Source organism: Lepisosteus oculatus, unplaced genomic scaffold (genome assembly GCF_040954835.1).
Source record: "Lepisosteus oculatus isolate fLepOcu1 unplaced genomic scaffold, fLepOcu1.hap2 HAP2_SCAFFOLD_48, whole genome shotgun sequence".
NCBI classification, from domain to species: Eukaryota; Metazoa; Chordata; class Actinopteri; order Semionotiformes; family Lepisosteidae; genus Lepisosteus; species Lepisosteus oculatus.
Window position 1 is genome coordinate 1,468,097 of NW_027168020.1, and position 20,318 is coordinate 1,488,414.

At 45.3% G+C, this 20,318-nt stretch overlaps 7 non-coding genes across 7 annotated transcripts; 4 read left to right on the forward strand and 3 right to left on the reverse strand.

Annotated features, from left to right (window-relative positions):
- Positions 1-4,058: 4,058 nt before the first annotated feature.
- trnav-aac (transfer RNA valine (anticodon AAC)) lies at positions 4,059-4,131 on the forward strand. Its single transcript has one exon. It is a non-coding gene; the product is annotated as a tRNA-Val (tRNA).
- Positions 4,132-6,983: 2,852 nt separating this feature from the next.
- Positions 6,984-7,057, forward strand: trnat-agu (transfer RNA threonine (anticodon AGU)). Its single transcript has one exon. It is a non-coding gene; the product is annotated as a tRNA-Thr (tRNA).
- Positions 7,058-14,752: 7,695 nt separating this feature from the next.
- Positions 14,753-14,825, reverse strand: trnav-cac (transfer RNA valine (anticodon CAC)). Its single transcript has one exon. It is a non-coding gene; the product is annotated as a tRNA-Val (tRNA).
- Positions 14,826-15,276: 451 nt separating this feature from the next.
- On the reverse strand, positions 15,277-15,348 carry trnae-uuc (transfer RNA glutamic acid (anticodon UUC)). Its single transcript has one exon. It is a non-coding gene; the product is annotated as a tRNA-Glu (tRNA).
- Positions 15,349-15,549: 201 nt separating this feature from the next.
- On the forward strand, positions 15,550-15,621 carry trnah-gug (transfer RNA histidin (anticodon GUG)). The gene has a single exon. It is a non-coding gene; the product is annotated as a tRNA-His (tRNA).
- A 574-nt stretch (positions 15,622-16,195) lies between these two features.
- trnav-gac (transfer RNA valine (anticodon GAC)) lies at positions 16,196-16,268 on the reverse strand. Its single transcript has one exon. It is a non-coding gene; the product is annotated as a tRNA-Val (tRNA).
- A 1,436-nt stretch (positions 16,269-17,704) lies between these two features.
- On the forward strand, positions 17,705-17,777 carry trnam-cau (transfer RNA methionine (anticodon CAU)). The gene has a single exon. It is a non-coding gene; the product is annotated as a tRNA-Met (tRNA).
- The last annotated feature ends 2,541 nt before the right edge of the window (positions 17,778-20,318 follow it).

Here is a 20,318-nt window from a genome sequence, read left to right on the forward strand (position 1 = left end):
GTGTTTTGTTATCTCCAAACATAACGCTGTGCACATTTACCAACAAGTTCAACTTTTGTCACGTCTGTCCACAGAACATTGTTCCAGGAGTTGCTGTGGAACATCCATGTGGTCTTTAGCAAACTTGAGAGGGGCAGTGGTGGTTTTTTTGTTGGGGAGAGCAGTGGTTTCCTCCGTGGTGACCTCGGATGATCACCACTCCTGTTCAGATTTCTTCTTATGGTGGACTCATGAACACAGACGTAAGACAAAGTCAACCACCTGTTCGCTAGATCCCATCCCCACTCAGCTAGTCAAAGATTCCCTCGAAGGACTGGCAGGACCTATAATTAGTATGATGAATGCATCGCTTGCGTCAGGTGTTGTACCTGATCAATTTAAGGTAGCAGTTGTTAGACCGCTCCTTAAGAAGTCAAATTTGGATCCACAAGTTCTTAACAACTACAGGCCTGTCTCAAAGGTCCCATTTCAATCTAAAAGTCTTGAGAGAATAGTTGTTGCCCAACGTCAATCGTATCTGGATTCAAATAATATAATTGAGAAATTTCAGTCTGGTTTCTGAAACTGCATTAACGAGAGTCGTAAATGATATTCTCTTAGCTACTGATGCGGGGAATGCAACAGTGCTTGTGCTTCTAGATCTTAGAGCTGCCTTTGACACGGTTGACCTCTCTGTTTTGTTACACAGGCTTGAGTTTGAGGTTGGCTTATCTGGAACCGTCCTTCAGTGGTTTACTTCACATTTTACTCATCGTTTTCATTATGTTCAAATATCTAATAATTGTACTGCTTCATCAACGTCACCAGTTCAATTTGGGGTACCAGATGGATCAGTGCCGGGACCAATATTGCTCTCTCTCTCTACATGCTGCTGCTAGGTAGGATAATAAGAAAAAATAATATGAACTTTCATTCATATGCTGATGACACTCAAATAAACATTTTGTTTCCACCAAATGACAACTCTTCTATTATCACTTTAGTTAAATGCATTAATGAAGGAAAGACTTGGATGTGTGAAAACTTTTTGTAACTCAACTCTGAGAAAACTGAGGATCTGTTGATCGGAGGCAACAATACTGATAGGACTACTATAACTTCAGCACTTAACTCAGAGGATTTAAACATTTGCCTCAAAGAGACAGCACGTAACCTAGGCGGCATATTAGACACAAGGCTTTTAACAACTTGCATTGTTAAGTGCCTTGGGACAACCTTGTTGTGAAAGGCGCTATATAGAAATACATTGATTTGAACTGAATTGACAATGTAAAATGTTGTGTGTTGTTTGTTAAACAAGACTGTCTTTATTTATTATTATGCGTCAGATGAAGATCAGATCACATTTTAAGAGCCATTCATGTAGAAATCCAGATCATTCGTGTTTTAAAAGTCGCGGGAAAAGCGAAACGGGTGCTTTTCCTTTGTTGCGCAGACACACGATGACACCGTAGGCGGCAGGACTCGAAGCTTCGCAGGGAGACCCCGACGGCTTTCTAATCCATCGCCCTAACCACTCGGCCACGGCTGCAGCGCGCGCGGCTTTCTTGATACAGTCTAACATAGAGTGCCGGGCGGCGGTGGAAACCTTTTTCAAAGTCGCTTTTGGTTTAACAACAACAAAAAAAAAATTTCACAAAATGCATGCTAGCAGACAAATGCGCCTCGGAGAACTTAAGGCTGGCTTCAAGTTGGAATGATAGTCTCCCCGTCCGGTCAGGAAAAGGGAACTTTGTTAGACAGAAAGAAGGAAGTAACAATAACGGAGAATTGTGTGCAAGGATTTTAGAAGCTGCGCAGCCCTGCAGTTTCAATAGCCCTTTTATTCGTGTTAGATGCTGGAATTGCCTTTTTTTGACGCTCTTACGAATGCGATGTCAACGAAAACAGAACAAAGCACAAAAAACCCTCAAGTCCTGCAGTTGGATAGTTGGATAGAATGCCGTTACGCGTCCAAGACGTATTTTCAAGACGTGATTCCCTGAGTCCCAAAAATTTGTAAGTTCTTTGGATGATCTGTGGACCGATCTTTCACGATGAAGAATTCCTTAAGAAGAATAGATCTCGGCCCACCATCCCAATGCCTCCATCTCAAAACAGCAACCTCCCACTGCCCTTAATCTGCAAGGCAGTCCTTTCAAGTGCGATGATGACGCCGGGACCTTCGTTGCCTATTGTACGAGCTGAACTTTTGTGCTCATCAATTCAACGCTCTTTCCATCAACTCATCTTGTCTTTTGACGCTTCGTGTTTTGTGCTCCTTTGACTATCGGCATATCGGGTGACTGCAAACACTGAAGTTCTTGCTTACGGAGTGTGGAACAGTGTTTTCAAGTGATCGCTGTTCTGTCATGTTGACGCCGAGTGAATCTTTCTTTGGCAACATGGGCAGGCTGACAGCAAAAGTAATGGCAAATTTCTTGACTTATTTCTGAATATGAATGTTCTTTAGAAAAGGGATGCGGCGTTGCTTCTCCCCCGTGTAAAGGTCACGCATTCCAGACGTGGTTATGAGCGAACAGTTGCCGCAAGTGTTTGAAAAGAGCAAGCAGCCATGCCCCGTGTGAGGATCAAACTCAGGACCTTCAGATAAAGAGACTGATGCGCTACCAACTACGCCAACGAGGCCAGCTGCAGTGCACAGCCGGAAAGTTTGCCTCATATGGATTTCAGTCGCCCGTTCCCTAATCTTCAGACGCCCTCTGCTGGATGTTGCATTTGCCTTTTGATCTCACCGATACTTTTTTGGTCTGTTTCTGTTGCGAGTCTGTTTTTCAGATCTCACCTAGCACAAGTCTCTCTGGCTGAAGTGGCCTCTCTGCTTCAGCATCGTGCCCTCACTCAGCCATTAAAAACGTCACTCGGACTTCTGACATGCTGACATGAAATGTCAAGAGAGAGTGGCGGAGACGCTTAAGGCAGAGAGAAGATGAAGAGGGGGCGTGGCTGTGAAATGATTGACAGCTGCATGACGCTCTCCATGCAAGGTGTGACCACAGGCTAAAGGACACCTTTCGGCACATCAAGCTCTAAGCACACACCTGGAGGACGTGGGAAACGATCCCGCTACCTCTCGCATGCAAAGCGAGCGCCGTACCATGCAAGCTAACCCCCCTCGCTGGGGCTCATGCCTCGGTGTCGCCTAGTGCCGCTTGTTCCCCTCTTACCGGGTGCAGTTCACTGCCCTTCGTCTGCAAGGCAGTCGTGTAATTGCGGCTTTCTTGACTTATTGATGAAGGTCTGACTGGACGAGCGAATGACGCCTCTCCCCCGTCCTCAAGCTCGCTGACAGGATAAAATAGAAAGTGCTGCTGTGGCTCATTGGTTTAGGGGTATGATTCTCACTTAGGGTGTGGGAGGTCCCGGGTTCAACTCCCGGCTGAGCCCTTGTGTGCTCTTTTTGTCCTCGTGACTGGGAACTGATATCCACATCACCTTGCAGCATCTGCTTATGGCAAATGATGGAATGTGACTAATGACTGAACGAGCCTGGTGAATACTCATCACGTGGCACAATGAGAGCGTGCAGTCAGCTGTCCAAGGCAGCAACCTCATTGCTCGTTCAAAAGAACACGTACTGAAAACTCATCACCACTATGTCGTAAATGAGCACCGCAATCGCTTGTTGTCATGCGTCCTTACTTGGGAAATGCAGAAGCAAAAACTGCCCTCTCTCAGCCACCGAAACGTGTGCGGCTCGCCTTGCACTCTCTGCGCCTCGCATATTTATGGAGCTGTCTGCTCTTCTTTCTGTTGAAGTACGCAAGTTACGGGGCGTACTGCAGACTATGATGTGCTCAATGACAGCTTTCAAGATTTGAAAACTATGAGCTTGATGGCTCAAGTCGAACGAATGTGGTTGTTACGCAATTGATGATCAAACGCACATATTCTAACGATTCGTGAGAGTATGTTCTAAAGATCCTTGGCTCAATCCCGGGTTTCGGCATTTTGTTTCATCGCTCCCTTTGTTCCTCTCTCCAGCGCCCCCTGCCTAAAATGACGCGTCCCTTTCTCAGCCCGAAACGCAAGCGATACACCAGCAGCAAATATTACAGGTTTCCGTAGTGTAGTGGTTATCACGTTCGCCTAACACGCGAAAGGTCCCCGGTTCGAGACCGGGTGGAAACAGCCTCGATTTGCACGCTCCTGTACCTCACAGAGGTATTGAGCGACCGGTCATTTGTTCCCAATGTATTTCCGGTGCCTTCATGCACTCTTGTACCAAACGCACGTTCCTTCTGTACGCGGAGCCGATCATTTGCCATTGGGCTGTCCCGACAGACCAGGACGAGCTCTGTCGGCTCAAAAGCAGCGCAGGACCTGCAAGAACAACAGAAAGATTAGCATCCAGCGGGGGCTTCTTAGTGAGCCCAAGATCTCATCAAGAATCGGCTCCAGCAACAGGGCTGGGCGCATTGTTCCATTCTCCGACCACTCTCGGTGTAAACAAGTCCCTCCTGGTCTCTGCTTGAATTGCACTTTCCTGCGTTTGCTTTGGTGTAACTGGCTTCCCCTGCATGGGCGAATGTGAAGAAGATCCTTAGTAAGTCATTGAAGAAACCCGAGAAGAGGTCGGAGTGGCCTCTGTCGTTCATCAACGATCCAGTCAGGCAGTACTCCTCTGTAAAGCGCCGTTCGTTCACATCGATTGGCTTTTTTTTGCCTTCATTCGTGCAAGTAGTAAAAGCAGACGCCCCTATTCTGCCGTGACCCCGATTCGAACCGGGGTTGTTGCGGCCACAACGCAAAGTACTGACCACTATACGATCACGGCGAGTTACCGATACACACGTGGCAGGGCGGAAAAGGCTGTGCTCTCTTCATGTGACATAATTCGGAAAAGTCCTGACGTTGCATTTCAACTGAGCCCCAGTATACATCGACCCTTCGACACTCTGAGTGACAACTCTCTTGCGTGTTTTCTAATATTTCTGTAGTTTGCTTGCATGATGCTCGGAACAGCAGGGTCGTGCGCTCCTATATGGTCTAGCGGTTAGGATTCCTGGTTTTCACCCAGGCGGCCAGAGCTGACCATCGCTGCAGGAGGTGGGAGGGTTACTCTGGTAGACAGGGCTGACCTTTGGCAATAGGATTTATACTCTCCAAGATGATATTTGCACTTTCTGGAGAGGCGATTTTCTCCACTTCAGTAGCCCGATTTCGTCGATTGCGTGGAGAGGGCTGTAGAATGTGGCGCCGCCTTTCCTGCTCCGTCCATGACAGGCGTGCTGGACTCTGGAGAGAGAGCACGGTCCATCAGCGCACACCAATAAAGGCACTGGAAGCCGCTGAATCGCATTGGCGAAGCTCAGCACTGGGCCGCTGGGCACATCTGACCACTGTTTCCGTAGTGTAGTGGTTATCACGTTCGCCTCACACGCGAAAGGTCCCCGGGTGGAAACGGACTTCAGACTTCTTTTGTCGCCACGCACAAAAGGGGATTGGGGATTCGCCTAGCGCTGTTATCGAACAGACCCACTCACCTCTTAGTGTGGCGGGATCTGCACAGTGCATGTCGCAGCGCATCCTGCTTTCACTTCAATGCGCGTCCTGATGTACCCCTGTCTCCCGCGTGACAGGTGGGGACAGGTGACAGGTCCTATACTAATGAGGAAGACATCGCTCTCTCCGACCCCCCGGCATCGTGTCCCGACCCACCGTGCTGGAAGCCGACGCGTGCTGTGATTCCTTTACGGAGCAGAAATGACAACCGAGGAGCCGAGAGATCATTTCAGCATTTCGCGTCTGAACGGAAAACACAAACGACCAACTCAGAATGACTTGCCTTTGACGCTTTTCAAAGCGTTCTTTGTGCACGACGACTGCGCCGCCTAGCAGATACAAATGGGTTGTACAACTTTGAACTAGTAAATGGAAGAGGGCTAAGCCTCCTCTCTTTTAGCCCAGGTTCGATCTGTCTCCCAGAATCACCAGGGCGCACACACACACACCCGTGCCGTTGAAGTGCTCTGCTTCATTTCTAAGGGCAACTCAACATTCACTCCTACCCCGAGTGCAGAAAAGACAGCGTCCGCAGCAACAACAGCTCAGGTCTCTGCACAGGAGCTAAGCTGCCCCCATCTCCTCTGCTCTGCGGCTCCTGCAGAGCGGAGTCCTGCCTGGAGCTGTGTTTGCAGGCGGCGGCTCCCCACGCTCTGTCTGTGCGTCGTGAAATTAATTAATAACGTTAATAAATTTATAAAGTTAATTTATAAAGTTAATAAAGTTATAAATTAGAAATTAATAACGATATAATTATATTCATGTACCGCAACACAAGAATAGTACACGCTGTACATTGTCTGTCGATAATGTTTCTGTAGTGCTTTAGTGGGTTAGGTTCCTGACTTCCATGTCACACGGTCTATGATTGAATCCCATGGAACTATGACTTTATTTTTTAACAAACATTTCTTTGAAAAAATGAAACGTTTCCCTTGGTCAGAGATTAAATAAAACCTCACTTTTTTAGGTTTTACTGTGCAGAGTGAGGTTTTACCTCACTTTTTTTGAGCAGAAGGTTTACTGTGACCTGAGAAGGGCCGGCATCCAATCACGGTGGTAAATACACACAAGCTCTCACTCATCTGAGCTACACGGCTACCAAGATGATCTCGGGTGCGCCGAGCTGGTACGGAACATATTGAACTGATCGATGGCGAATTGTCTCTCAGACAGGCTTTTCACCTCTAAGCTCCCTGACTGACAGTGATCAGCTAGGTAGTGAAACAGTCAGCTGCTTCTAAGCCTTAAACAGCTGCATCTCGGCGCTTCCACGGATGAGATGATTTGAAAGCCGAACATCACCCATTGGGAACACCTTACTATCACTAGTTTAAGAGACTCTTAAGGTCTTGCAGAGGTGCCTGTCTAATAGCATGCGCTTTGCAAGCTATAGGTGTTTAGGCTGAGGCAGAATGCCTAACAAAATGTTTTTCTAAAGGTGTGTCCAAGTGGCTGCAAAAGGACAACACTCCCGGGGCACTGTGGCTTAGTTGGTTAAAGCGCCTGTCTAGTAAACAGGAGATCCTGGGTTCGAATCCCAGCGGTGCCTTCTTTGTTCTGTCTTCTTGAACAGTACTGGTCATTATGGACAACCGCCTACGGCTAGACTTAATTAAATGCAAGTATTCATTTCCTGTCTTTAACGCGACTTGTTTTTCTTAAAATGGATGCAACTTGCAAAACATGAAATACAAACCTTGCTAATCAGTGCTAGCGGCTGGCAAAAAAAAAAGAAGTCAGCAATGTTTTTTTCTTTAACCTTAACCCTACTAATGGAGAAGAGTTAAACGACCGAGTCTATGCAGCTTAAACGGTGCGCACGTCGGGTTCTTAGCTGGTAAATCACGCTCACCCCAGTCCTTAATCTTTTAAAGAGGATACAAAATTGAACCTAGTCGCCACATCACATACATCCTGTTCAATGATAAAAAGGTAACATCTATCCTCGCTCCAGACTAAATCTCACGTTGAGGGCATATTTTTTTTCACTTTACCGTGAGTCGGGCTCGGCTGCACAGAGGAGAGAGCAGACCAATGAGGTCACGGGGACAGGGGAGTCACACGCTGGTGGTTTGAATACGCGGAAGATCACTGAGGGATCCACAGTATATGGACCCTCCGTGCGCCATCAGTCCGCACTCCGGACTCTGAATCCTGCCATCCGAGTTAAGATCTCGGCGGAACCTGAGGCACAGTTCCTTCTTAAAACGTAATCTGGTGAGCATTTCTAGAATCGTACTTGTATAGATGCAGCCTTTAATGTGTTGCTAGGTTAAAATTGATGACTTCTTGTATTTCAGTAGGCAACTGCCCTCTTGATTTCGGATTTAATTTCTTTATTACAGGGGCGCTTTTATGATGACAGAGTCATGTTCAGGTACTTTGCTTGATTGAGGAAGCTCATTTCGGACTCTGTGATCTGCTCACCTGGAAAGGTCTGCTGTACTACTACAAGAGAGAAGTAGAGTCTGGAAGAAGGGACAATTTTATGATGCTTTGGAAGGTAATGTTTTTTTTTTCTTTGAAATCGAAATGAATCAGAATAGCAGTGCAAAAGACAAACTCTTTGGTTTGGTTTAAAGAGATATGGTTTTAAAACAGACAACATGTAGAAAACAGGTGTTTCTCACTTTTGGAAAAGAATGGACCGGGGGTAATATTTTACTAGTTGCAGGGCTGAGCTCACTGGGTTACAGTCCTGCAGTGTTACACCAGGTCCAGTGGCGCAATGGATAAGGCGTCTGATTACGAATCAGGAGATTGTAGGTTCGACTCTTACCTGGCTCGGGTCATTTTTAAACACATCGGGCTGCTCCCTAAGTAGTCTGTGCTACTTACTGCATTGTAATCGTACCCAGTAAGAGATTTCCTTCATGTAAATGAACTGCACCTGACAGCTTTAGAAAAACACCTGGGCTCAGTACGGTGCTGAGAGCTCAGCGTTGCTGTTCTAATTAGCACGCACTGCATCGGCTATGAGCCCGAACCTTTCAATTATTCCGATCAGTAAGTCAACACGTAGTCCACATGAACGGTAGAAATATTCTCTTGTCTGTCTCTTGTTTGTATAGAACTGAATGTCCCTGACAATGTACTGTTAGTTTTAATTGAAGAACGGCATTTGTGTTCAAATATACCAGACAAGTTTATGTAACTGCTCATGCGACACTCAGTTGTAATTAGTCAAGAAATAAAGTCGAACAACAGCTGCGGGTTTGATTCTGAACGTATCAGATTGCAGCGCCTTTTACTTCCATTGACAAATGATAGAGATTCGAAGAGAGATCCTTCAGACCAGCAAGCAAACCCACGGCTATTTCGGTTTTCTATCTAGGCAACGTTGGTGTTTGCAATAGCATACATGAAAGCGTGATGCAATTTCTGTGGCTACATTTGTTGCACGTCATGCACAGTAAGAGTGTTTCTAACACCAAATAAAAAGTCAACAATTAGCGATCACGCCTTCTCCTCAGTTAACCCACTGAAACCCTTGCTGTTAACAGTTCTTTACTGCGTGCTTTACCAGCACCTACATATCGTGTCGGTTCTTTCAGCTTTATTCATTAGGTTTTCAAAGGCATAAGCAGAGCACCAGAGGTGCGAAGGCAAAGTGTGTGGTTATCTGAAGAATTGATGTCCATGGCAGCAGGTCCAAGCGATTTCGCGTTGTTATAGTACCAGGAAAGGAGAAGCGGCACTTCGCCTCTGCCGCGCAGGCACAAGGCGACATGCGGCAGACGCCGGAGTCGGCAGGTTTCGAACCTGCGCGGGGAGTCCCCAACGCATTTCGATCCCATCGCCTTAAACACTCGAGCACGACAAATGCGAGCTCGCCGCCGCCGCATTCCTCCTATAATCAAACACGGACTGCGAGGTGGCTGCGGATACCTTTTTAAAGTTGCTCTCCGTTAAAAAAAAATACCTTTCACAAGATACGTGCCGGCAGACAGACACACCTCAGAGGGTTTAAGGCTGGCTTCACGTTCAAATGATAAAGTCCCCCCGTCCGGATGTCAAAATGCAACTTTGGCAGACAGAACAAACATCAACAAACCACAAATGTGGACAAGGATTTTACAAGCTGCACCACACTGCACTTTCAAAAGCATTTACGTTCGTGTTAGACGCAGGACTTGCCTTTGATTTGCGCGCTTACGAACGTCATGGAAAACGAAACAAAACTAAAGCCCTCAGCTCCTGCACGTGATTATAATGGCGTTACGTGTCGAAGCAGTAATTTACGTCATCCTACCACTGCAACACGGGGAATAGAGAGAAATGAGCACACGCTACGAATCGTCTCAATCACTCCCTAGAGTCGTAAGGCGCATTGAAGGGTGCACCCCCATCATTAATCGTTGCGCCTCTGTGAAAGGAAAGCTCTTGGGCAGTCTTTGAAACAGCTCGGATGAAACACTTGATTGCTTCCATGTGCATCTGGAGCCCACCCAGTGGGCAAAAGACGTATAATATACGTCTATTAAACGCATACCTTATACGTCTAAATGTGGTCTACAATTCGTCTAGAATGAAATTCTAATATACGTCTAAAGTTATACGTCAATTATACGTCTATGTTTAGACGTTCATTATACATAAATGGTTGGAGTTCTATTATACGGATAAATTTAGAGGACTATTATACATATATGGTTGGAGTTCCGGATAACTTTAGAGGTCTATTATACGGATAACTTTAGAGGACTATTATACGTATATGGTTAGAGGTCTATTATACGTATAACTTTAGAGGTCTATTATACGTATAACTTTAGAGGTCTATTATACGTATATGGTTAGAGGTCTGTTATACGTATATGGTTAGAGGTCTATTATACGGATAACTTTAGAGGTCTATTATACGTATATGGTTAGAGGTCTATTATACGTATATGGGTAGAGGTCTATTATACATCAAAGATAGATTTTATAGGTGTAGAAACAAGTAAACCAAGCCAATGATTAGATTTAGAAATGTATTCTGAAAATACACATTCACACCTGAAACATATGTATTTCAAATTATACATTGTATACAATCAATCAACAATCAACATATGGGCAATAATCATAAAAAACACAACTAGTCTTAAACTTCAGCTACAAATTCTGGTAACATGGCAATATACAGTATAGTAATGACAAACACAAAACTAATTACATTAACACACTAACTCAAAACCACATTTTGATTCAAATATACATTTTAAAATGTACAACTTCTATATTTCCAAGAAAAAAAAAATATTACAATGGAAGTTAAGATGATTTTTTTCCACTATTTGCAAACCCTGCCTAATTGTCCTAACAGTTAGAACCAAAAACCTATTATTTTCAGTGTCCAGATCTCCTGGCCCCCTGTCTTTCATATGCATTCTTCAAGTAACACATTGCGTGCTCCTTTATTTCTTTTTCTGTTGATGTAGGGTGGGACTTCAGCACCGCAGCTAGGAGAAAATTATATAATATTACTTCCCAAATAAATGATGATTAATATCTTCTTTAGTATAATCTAAAAAGTGAACGGTTTACTAAGCTCAAAACTGAAATAAATGTATAAAATTTGGCTTGCATCATAGCAGTTGAGCAATAAAGTCTGTCCTAATTAAAGAGTACCCAAAGTTTGAAAGTACAACATAGAATAAGAATAGAGAAACGGCAAAACGATTTTGTGTCATCTTCCCCATTCACACTATTTTATGTGCCATTTTTTGCTTATTCACGTACTATTTTAATCAAAATAATATTAAGAAAGATCTGTATGTATTCAGATAGTATTATTATTGTTCATACTTACTCGTCAAAAGAGGATTGCTGAGATATTTGCGGATATACTTCTACGTTTGAAAAACGTGTCCAAAATTGTGACCAACGAATACTAGCAATGCATTGTGGTATATAACCGGAAAATATGCTGGGTTCGATATTTTCTCAACGTATGCGTTTATTAATGTTGTCGATATTATGGTTGAAATATAACATTGATAATACATCGCGGCTATGTGCCCCCTGCTATGAGCTGATGTGCAATTTTAACGCATGTAGTTAGTAAGGATCGGTCACTGTTGTATGGTATTATATATAATGACATTATGGAATAGGATGGGGACAGGCCTGGCATCACGGGGGGAGGGGGGAATGTTGCCCCTTCAGTTTTGGGCAAAAAGATTTACCTAACTTAATTTGCGCCCTAAAAAAATAGTTGTACTTTGTCAATGGTCAGACAACACTAAATGACAGGAACAGTCACTCAGTCTGTTTGATGGGCAGGAGGGCTATCCGTCCAGGAACTGCACATATCAGTGTCGTTATTGAGTGTCAACATTACGATCCTGTTTGCTCAGGTGGACCGATTCCTTGCAGTAGTTTATCATTATACTTAAAATCGTTATATAACTAGGACTAGTTATAGCAGTCTGTGCTTTCTGTTGGTTTTACAACATTTTTTCTTAACGATTCAGAACGTCCATGTAGCTGCAAAAATGAACGCTTATGGTACTTTTCGCTCCAGGCAATACTCTCCAGTGAGAGTGACGAAAAATGTGAAACTGAACTTCATCGCAAATACCAGATTGCTAGTCGATATCTTCTATCATGAAGCACTAATCAATGGCATAGCTGCGAGATTTCATTTGGGTAGCTGCACCGTACAGCTCCGTTTCAACCGAAATATCACCCCCGCTCAGAATTTCAGACGCCCCCCTACAGATTTTTCCCCGGGCACCGCGCACTGATGGGGGACGGGGTTTCCAGGAAATGGTATCAACTTTTCTCAAGAAAATAGAAATAGAAACTCTATAGGCACTCAAACATTTTACTGTTTTTTTTCAGGCAGGTGGCAAGACCCCCTCAGCAAAACCCTTGTATGCCAAGCTGTGGGCATTGATTCGTCGAATATACGTATATTCACGGTGAAAATACGGCTATACGTATATATACGTCGCCTCGACGTATAATCAACGTCGAATTGCAACCGTAAAATCGACGACATTAATAAATGCATATATAACGTCGAAAACACATCTAACACTAGGAGTATACGGCACTCTATGGAAGCCCGTTTCCGCCAGGGAGTAAAAAAAAAACGCGCTATGGTATCTCAGAATTACGACTTAGTAAGTCAGAATTCCGACTTAGTATCTCAGAATTGCGACTTAGTAAGTCAGAATTCCGACTTAGTATCTCAGAATTGCGACTTAGTAAGTCAGAATTCCGACTTAGTATCTCAGAATTGCGACTTAGCAAGTCAGAATTCCGACTTAGTATCTCAGAATTGCGACTTAGCAAGTCAGAATTCCGACTTAGTATCTCAGAATTGCGACTTAGCAAGTCAGAATTCCGACTTAGTATCTCAGAATTGCGACTTAGCAACTCTCACATTTGTGACTTCGAAATAGCCATATTTCATTGTCTGTCCTTTTGTTATTGTAACGGATTCAGGTTCTAGGGATTGTGCCCTCGCCGCTCCCACCCTAGTTCGTGCCTCGCTGCACTGGCTCGAACCTGAGTCTTGCCAGCTGAGCTAAAGAAGACCTTCTTTTTTAAGTAAAAAAGGACATACAATGGAAATACGTAAAAAGTATGTTTCAGCTTTTATAATTGTGAATTCTTCTGAATGTGAAGTGCCTATTTCTGTATCTTATTTCATATTCTGTCTACGTAAATAAAAATTATTTTAAAAAGCCCACCGTGCACTATTCCATCCGGGTACTATGGAAGCCTCACTGGCGGAAATGGGATTCTATAAAAATTAGAGTAATTAATTTGATTTTTATCAGGGCACTGTACAGGACAAGTCTTCAGGCTTATAGATCCTATGATCCTGTACGATTCATGAAAATAGTGTAACGGAACGGCCGACATACAGGTTGTACGATCTGGTTGCAGTACACCACCCTCCCCTGCGCATAACAGGGATGCTGGCCGCCGGGGTTAAAGAAAGTGAGCCAGTGCAGCGAGGCACGAACAAGGGTGGGAGCGGCGAGGGCACAAGCCCTAGAACCCGAATCCGTTACAATAACAAAAGGACAGACAATGGAATACGGCTATTTCGAAGTCACAAATGTGAGATATAAAGTCGGAATTCTGAGTTACTAAGTCGGAATTCTGAGTTGCTAAGTCGCAATTCTGAGATACTAAGTCGGAATTCTGAGTTGCTAAGTCGCAATTCTGAGATACTAAGTCGGAATTCTGACTTACTAAGTCGCAATTCTGAGATACTAAGTCGGAATTCTGACTTACTAAGTCGCAATTCTGAGATACTAAGTCGGAATTCTGAGTTGCTAAGTCGCAATTCTGAGATACTAAGTCGCAATTCTGAGATACTAAGTCGGAATTCTGACTTACTAAGTCGCAATTCTGAGATACTAAGTCGGAATTCTGAGATGCTAAGTCGCAATTCTGAGATGCTAAGTCGCAATTCTGAGATACTAAGTCGCAATTCTGAGATACCATAGCGCGTTTTTTTTTCCTTCCTGGCGGAAACGGGCTTCCATAGCACTCTGTACAGTGTACGAAGTAAATTATTTTCGCAGTAATTAATTTACACGTGTATAATAAATATAGTAAATATAATTAATTACTGCGAAAATAATTTACTTCGTACACTGTGCAGAGTGCTGTATACTCCTAGTGTTAGATGTGTTTTCGACGTTATATATGCATTTATTAATGTTTATTTCACAGTGTCGTGCACCTTTTCATTGCTCTCGCTTTCAGAGCCTCCGCACGGCAAACGACTCGACATCAGGAAGCACATTGAAGTGAAAGCAGGGAGCGCTGCGACATGCACTGTGCAGATCCCGCCACACTAAGAGGTGAGTGGGTCTGTTCGATGCACAAAGAACGCTTTGATAAGCGTCAAAGGCAAATCATTCCGAGTTGGGCGTTTGTGTTTTCCGTTCAGACGCGAAATGCTGAAATGATCTCTCGGCTCCTCGGTTGTCATTTCTGCTCCGTAAAGGAATCACAGCACGAGTCGGCTTCCAGCACGGTGGGTCGGGACACGATGCCGGGGGTCGGAGAGAGCGATGTCTTCCTCGTTAGTATAGGACCTGTCACCTGTCCCCACCTGTCACGCGGGAGACCGGGGTACATCAGGACGCGCATTGAAGTGAAAGCAGGATGCGCTGCGACATGCACTGTGCAGATCCCGCCACACTAAGAGGTGAGTGGGTCTGTTCGATCACAGCGCTAGGCGAATCCCCAATCCCCTTTTGTGCGTGGCGACAGAAGAAGTCTGGTCTGTTTCCGCCCGGTTTCGAGCCGGGGACCTTTCGCGTGTGAGGCGAACGTGATAACCACTACACTACGGAAACTGTGGTCAGATGTGCCCACCGGCCCAGCGCTGAGCTTCGCCAATGCGATTCAGCTGCTTCCAGTGCCTTTATTGGGGTGCGCTGATGGACCGTGCTCTCTCTCCAGAGACCAGCACGCCTGTCATGGACGGAGCAGGAAAGACGGCGCCACATTCTACAGCCCTCTCCACGCAATCGACGAAATCGGGCTACTGAAGTGGAGAAAATCGCCTCTCCAGAAAGTGCAAATATCATCTTGGAGAGTATAAATCCTATTGCCGAAGGTCAGCCCTGTCTACCAGAGTGACCCTCCCACCTCCTGCAGCGATGGTCAGCTCGTCTCACACGCGAGAAGTTTCGGCTGGAAACAAGCGCCCCCTCTTCTCGCACGTTTTGCACGTTGAGTAGTTTTAATGCGGCTCCTTCGTACACAGTGCTGATCTTTTGGAAAGCAGGAGGCAAAATTGACACGTTCCCATACCGGGAGTCGAACCCGGGCTGCCTGGGTGAAAACCAGGAATCCTAACCGCTAGACCATATGGGAGTGCACAACCCTGCTGTTCCGGGCATCATGCAAGCAAACTACATAAATATGAGAAAACACGCAAGAGAGTTGTCACTCAGAGTGTCGAAGGGTCGATGTATACTGGGGCTCAGTTGAAATGCAACGTCAGGACTTTCCCGAATTATGTCACACGAAGAGAGCACAGCCTTTTCCGCCCTGCCACGTGTGTATCGGTAACTCGCCGTGATCGTATAGTGGTCAGTACTTTGCGTTGTGCCCGCAACAACCCCGGTTCGAATCCGGGTCACGGCAGAATAGGGGCGTCTGCTTTTACTACTTGCACGAATGAAGGCAAAAAAAAGCCAATTGATGTGAACGAACGGCGCTTTACAGAGGAGTACTGCCTGACTGGATCGTTGATGAACGACAGAGACCACTCCGACCTCTTCTCGGGTTTCTTCAATGACTTACTAAGGATCTTCTTCACATTCGCCCATGCAGGGGAAGCCAGTTACACCAAAGCAAACGCAGGAAAGTGCAATTCAAGCAGAGACCAGGAGGGACTTGTTTACACCGAGAGTGGTCGGAGAATGGAACAATGCGCCCAGCCCTGTTGCTGGAGCCGATTCTTGTTGAGATCTTGGGCTCACTAAGAAGCCCCCGCTGGATGCTAATCTTTCTGTTGTTCTTGCAGGTCCTGCGCTGCTTTTGAGCCGACAGAGCTCGTCCTGATCTGTCGGCACAGCCCAATTGCAAATGATCGGCTCCGCATACAGAAGGAACGTGCGTTTGGTACAAGAGTGCATGAAGGCACCGGAAATATATTGGGAACAAATGACCGGTCGCTCAATACCTCTGTGAAGTACAGGAGCGTGCAAAACGAGGCTGTTTCCGCCCGGTCTCGAACCGGGGACCTTTCGCGTGTCAGGCGAACGTGATAGCCGCTATACTACGGAAACCTGCAGGGACAGCTGCTGGTGTCTCGCTTGCATTTCGGGCTGAAAAAGGGAAGCGTCACTTTAGGCAGGGGGTGCTGGAGAGAGGAACAAAGGGTGCGATGAAACAAAATGCCGAAACCCGGGATCGAGCCAGGGACCTTTAGAACATACTCTCACGAATCGTTAGAATACGTGCGTTTGATCATCAATTGCGTAACAACTACATTCGTTCGACTTGAGCCATCAAGCTCATAGTTTTCAAATCTTGAAAGCTGTCATTGAGCACATCATAGTGTGCAGTACGCCCCGTAACTTGCGTACTTCAACAGAAAGAAGAGCAGACAGCTCCATAAATATGCGAGGCGCAGAGAGTGCAAGGCGAGCCGCACACGTTTCGGTGGCTGAGAGAGGGCAGTTTTTGCTTCTGCATTTCCCAAGTAAGGACGCATGACAACAAGCGATCGCGGTGCTCATTTACGACATAGTGGTGATGAGTTTTCAGTACGTGTTCTTTTGAACGAGCAATGAGGTTGCTGCCTTGGACAGCTGACTGCACGCTCTCATCGTGCCACGTGATGAGTATTCACCAGGCTCGTTCAGTCATTAGTCACATTCCATCGTTTGCCATAAGCAGATGCTGCAAGGTGATGTGGATATCAGTTCCCAGTCTTGTGGACGAGGACAAAAAGAGCACACAAGAGCTCATCCGCGAGTTGAACCCAGGACCTCCCACACCCTAAGCGAGAATCATACCCCTACACCAATGAGCCACGGCAGCACTTTCCATTTTATTCTGTCAGCGAGCTTGAGGACGGGGGAGAGGCGTCATTCGCTCGTCCAGTCAGACCTTCATCAATAAGTCAAGAAAGCCGCAATTACACGACTGCCTTGCAGACGAAGGGCAGTGAACTGCACCCGGTAAGAGGGGAACAAGCGGCACTAGGCGACACTGAGGCATGAGCCCCAGCGAGGGGGGTTAGCTTGCATGGTACAGCGCTCGCTTTGCATGCGAGAGGTAGCGGGATCATTTCCCACGTCCTCCAGGTGTGTGCTTAGAGCTTGATGTGCCGAAAGGTGTCCTTTAGCCTGTGGTCATGCCTTGCATGGAGAGCGTCATGCAGCTGTCAATCATTTCGCAGCCACGCCCCCTCTTCATCTTCTCTCTGCCTTAAGCGTCTCCGCCACTCTCTCTTGACATTTCATGTCAGCATGTCAGAAGTCCGAGTGACGTTTTTAATGGCTGAGTGAGGGCACGATGCTGAAGCAGAGAGGCCACTTCAGCCAGAGAGACTTGTGCTAGGTGAGATCTGAAAAACGGACTCGCAACAGAAACAGACCAAAAAAGTATCGGTGAGATCAAAAGGCAAATGCAACATCCAGCAGAGGGCGTCTAAAGATTAGGGAACGGTTGACTGAAATCCATATGAGGCAAACTTACCGGCTGTGTACTGCAGCTGGCCTCGTTGGCGTAGTTGGTAGCGCGTCAGTCTCATCATCTGAAGGTCCTGAGTTTGATCCTCACACGGGGCAGGGCTGCTTCCTCTCTTGCTCTTTTCAAACACTTGCGGCAACTGTTCGCTCATAACCACGTCTGGAATGCGTGACCTTTACACGGGGGAGAAGCAACGCCGCATCCCTTTTCTAAAGAACATTCACATTCAGAAATAAGTCAAGAAATTTGCCATTACTTTTGCTGTCAGCCTGCCCATGTTGCCAAAGAAAGATTCACTCGGCGTCAACATGACAGAACAGCGATCACTTGAAAACACTGTTCCACACTCCGTAAGCAAGAACTTCAGTGTTTGCAGTCACCCGATATGCCGATAGTCAAAGGAGCACAAAACACGAAGCGTCAAAAGACAAGATGAGTTGATGGAAAGAGCGTTGAATTGATGAGCACAAAAGTTCAGCTCGTACAATAGGCAACGAAGGTCCCGGCGTCATCATTGCACTTGAAAGGACTGCCTTGCAGACTAAGGGCAGTGGGAGGTTGCTGTTTTGAGATGGAGGCATTGGGATGGTGGGCCGAGATCTATTCTTCTTAAAGAATTCTTCATCGTGAAAGATCGGTCCACAGGTCATCCAAAGAACTTACAAATTTTTGGGACTCAGGGAATCACGTGGTTCCGGAAGGGAGTGAAGTGCTCAAACACATGACATGCCCCCTTGATCTCACATGCACAATTCTGCTGCAACATGCACAGCTACCGTCCACACCAGGCAGTGGGGCTTCAGCAGAATTTGCTACGCCACCTGCAATTACATATCCAGCTGCACACATATACATGGCCCCTCTGTCCTTTTCAGGATCTCAAAAAAAAGCATAGCGTGGTTTTCCTGCAACCTGATTGACCACATCTCCCTCAGAATGTGCCCCGTTGCATTCATTGCTGAAGCAGGACGGAGGCTAACGGACATGCCAGAACAGTTAGGCTCAGCGATCTCTCCAAAATATTGTGGTTGTAGTGGAAGAAATATGGTTTAAATTGTACCTTGGTATTTCAAACTCTCTCTAGAATGTTATCCATTTCTGTTTTATTTTGACAGGAACTGGCTAATGACACTAGATGAAAAGAGAAGAAAGAAAACACAACGTTTCGGCCGTGGAGCCTTCTTCAGGTGTGAGGGCTCCACGGCTGAAATGTTGTGTTTTCTTTCTTCTCTTTTAAGCATGGAATAGACCTATTACTTGTTTCTTTGCAGCCTACGCATGCTGACACAGCTCCCCACCTGAACTGCTAATGATGCCTGGTAGTTTGTGGTACTTGGGTATTGTCTTATGTTTGCTCAAACTGCATATGTGTGATTGCATATTTTTGGGTATTTTCATGTCAATATTTAATTCACTGACATTCCTGTATGCTTGGAAGAAAGGTAGATTGGATTTGGCACAGGACGCCTGCCCATATTTGTTGATCATTGTTGGGCTGGAAAAACAATGATAAAAAGTGTATGAAAAAAGCTCTCTCCAATATTTCCCTTCTCTTCGCCATGGTAAAACTGCCTGTTCTTTCCGTCTTTTGTCCTTCTACAAAGATTCCAGGGCTCTTTTTCCACCATAATATCAGAAGCCAAAAAATAACCATCTAATGTGTAAACAGCATTTGTAATGTTGGTAGCTGGAAGAGGTTAAGTATGTTTGCAAAACCTAGTTGATTACACCACAGACTTACTTTGTTGTTGTCAGTTTTTTTTTCTCTTTTAAAGGCTGTAGGTGGGGTGTGATGGACTGTACCACTATCATAGAAGATTTTTTTAGGACACATCGCAGTTCCATAGTAGAATTTATCAATAGTAGAATTCCATAGGACATTATTTACCAACATATTACCCAGTGTGAGACTCTGCCAGTAAACCTCAGAGCATTGAGTTCTCCACTGATAAAGATGGCTGTCTGAAGTCATGAAATCCACTGCTGGGATGCCTGAGAGACAGTAATTGAATCTTGGCTGGAATTAGGCTTTCTATTAGTGTTGATCTTTGGGAATTATGTGGTAAAAAGGGAAAACTCCTTTACTTTAGTCACTTTGAATGTTCAAATGTACAGAACCTGCAAAACTAAGCAATGAAAAAAATCCATCACCACTCTCATGATAGCATAACTCATAGTCTCTGCTGTTGTGTAACAATACACACTTTCAATTTTCTTATCGCCTGTCTCCAGAGAGAATGTTGTTAGTGCTGATGACCTTGAATTAGACCTTGTTGACTCTGTAAAACAATCTTCCTCTGCTTAGATTTTCACTCAGATTGATTTTGTTCTCAGATTATTCCTGGCAGGACTGAGTTTCTAGGAAATGAAAAGTGAAAGAAAAAGTACAGAAGATCAGCCCTTGAATATACAACATTGTGCAGTGAGATTGTTAAATGTATTAGCTGCTATCCCGTGCTAGAGCCTGTCGTGGTAAGCAGTGGATGACAGGATCTAGCATAGATACTAATGAAACACTGTTAATGAAAGATAAAACACTTGAGTCTTATTTTAGTTTTCCATTTCCCTTTCATTTGTGATGTACTGTACAACAGGCCACAGAACATGCACAAAAACAGATATGCACACATTCACACCAG